General features: G+C 29.4%; 1 long non-coding RNA gene across 1 annotated transcript; it reads right to left on the bottom strand.

The window, feature by feature from the left end:
- Window positions 1–857: 857 nt before the first annotated feature.
- LOC143305289 (uncharacterized) lies at window positions 858–1,660 on the bottom strand. The gene is made up of 3 exons (XR_013062141.1): window positions 1,322–1,660; window positions 1,049–1,226; window positions 858–927 (listed from the first exon to the last, which is right to left on the bottom strand). It is a non-coding gene; the product is annotated as an uncharacterized LOC143305289 (long non-coding RNA).
- Window positions 1,661–2,496: the final 836 nt, after the last annotated feature.

Raw genomic sequence — 2,496 nt, 5'->3', positions numbered from 1 at the left:
ATTTTTTACTATTTTATTGCGTCGTATATAAACAACTTATTTTTCATGATAAGTACCTTCCCTCGTTAAAAAATTGAAAAGTACTGGTGATTTTCGACAAAAAAAGGGGTTGATCATGAAAATGCGTGGAAAAATAGTGGAACTATCGATTTCTATCGATTTCTACAGTCTTATCGCGTCAGCTGTATAACGCGTTACATTCTGACATGTGCTCCGTGTTTCGCCAAAAAATTGTAAAGTATCGGTGATTACCAGGAAAAAGATATATAATTGACAGAATGTATTGTCGGACTACATGTGATTAATATATTCTAGTACAATTGTTCAAGAAATTTAGTGAATTGTGCATTGTAAAATTTTAGGTTATATTTGCTTATGGTGACATAAAACTAATTCACAGTAATTGGATATCATTTTCTATCTTTTCTCCATAAGTCTTTGCTGAACAAGATTGTTTCTAAATGTTTTAATATATTTTCTAAATGGTCTGGACAATAGAATATTTCAATTGGACTCTTTTAGTCGGATGGGATGAGTTTGAGATTTGTAAACACAAGTGATACAAAATAGATGAAAGTGAATAGTAAAGTAACAACTTCGATATTACAACTTTTTTTCTTATTTATGAATTTTAACACGACAAAAGTATTTATTTGTAAGTAGAAAAAGACAATGTGAACTATGAATTAAACTCTATATTAAGGAAATTGGAACAGGAAATTACAATTTATAAGTCTCATTATCTCCTGTTAATTTATTTACTTAAAGTATGCTGGCATTACATTGTTATTATAGCCGATGATTTGCAAAATAAACTTATCTAATTCAATAATCTTGTTCTTTAGATAATATGTTAACTGTATCTATTATATTTTTCTACTTCATAATTTGTTTGTTGTAATTTCCTCATCACTGTGTGAATAAATGCTGAAAATAAAGAAAAAGAAATCATATTATTATTATTAAATAATTGAGTACATTGTACTCAAGAACATTAATTTGAAATAAAGGATGTAATGAAGAAATTAAAGTTTAATATTTCTTTTACCTTAAGCATATTTCCAGATATATCTTGCGAGAAAGTAATTGCATTTCTTTACAGAGTACGTTCTTGTTATTTGTCTTAGTATTTCACTCTACGCTGGTTAATTTCTTTATTGTATCTATTCAATTTTTTTACTTCATAATTTTTGGTGGTGATTTTCCCATCAATGTTTGTACAGATTCTGAAAATATAAAAAGAGAACAAGAAGTAGTATTATTAAATATTGATACATTGTATTCAACTGCACTTATTCTTGGAATCCACCAAATTACTTACCAAATAATGGCAAATATACCCCCATTTTGATTTGTCTTATTGTCAACAACATATAAAGTTCACATAAAGTCAAAGAAGCTTGCACGTATTTATTACTCAGCATCATTATTCCATCTTGCATTCCATTTCCTGCAATATATGGTTGATTGTGCTTGTAATTTGGTAAGCACTTTCAAGATGTGATTCACTCTAACCTACATCTGTCAAAAGTTATACATAGTTTCCCTGACTGTATTTGCTTCATGAAATAAGCGATACATCCTTCAGTTTGCTCTTGTTGGAACATTCGTATCGTTACTGCATTCGAAATTTACAATTGTTTATTTGTTATTACACACACACAATTATTGTAAATAAATACAAGTACTTGTACATAACGGTAAATAACTACATATTACTGTTACTACTTGTAAATAGTTGTCAATAGTTGTAAATATGAATTATAAATTGGTAGTATAAATGAATGTGCCCTTTTTGTGTAAATTGAACTTGTAAGAAATAATTGTCTGTGTGTGTAATAACAAATAAACGTATGTAAATTTCGTATGCGGTAAGGATGTAAATTACATACTGGATAGAAAACATAGCTTAAATTCTATAAAAATTTCAGCGTATCTAATTAATTATCAATAAATGCAATGATTATAGCACAGCTATACTAGTTATTCAAAACGAGACAAATTATGATTTAAAAAAATGAAAATTTGAGAACCATGGATTTGAACCCTGGACCTGTAGATTGGGAGTCATGCGTTTTACCGCGAAGCTAACCGTTTTTTTATCTTGTTGACATTGTTTATTAACTTTTGTCTTTCTTCTGTTACAGGTACACTAACGTAAGATCCAGAATAAACGACTGACTGAGTTGAGTATATAATTAGCAACTTATCCTAATGGCGCGCAACTGAGCCTCTCTAGGACACGCTTATTAATGCATAGAGCTTTTGGCTATTTGCTTTGGTTTGTAATTGTTTTTCAGTAATAACTTGATAATACGAAAATGTTCAGGAAACGAAATTTTGTAGATTAAATAACAATTGAATTTGTTTGTTCCAGGTGATGGATGAGCGAAGAGGGAAAAAGAAAAACATGAAGGAATAGAAACAGTGAGTGAGAGAGCAGAAGATGATAAAGGAAGGAATTATGGTATGCGAAGATGATACAGCGACTTACAC

The sequence above is a fragment of the Osmia lignaria genome, chromosome 4 (assembly GCF_051020975.1).
Source record: "Osmia lignaria lignaria isolate PbOS001 chromosome 4, iyOsmLign1, whole genome shotgun sequence".
NCBI classification, from domain to species: domain Eukaryota; kingdom Metazoa; phylum Arthropoda; class Insecta; order Hymenoptera; family Megachilidae; genus Osmia; species Osmia lignaria.
The sequence above is the reverse complement of the archived record's forward strand: the minus strand, read 5'-3'. Positions and strand labels throughout refer to the sequence as shown.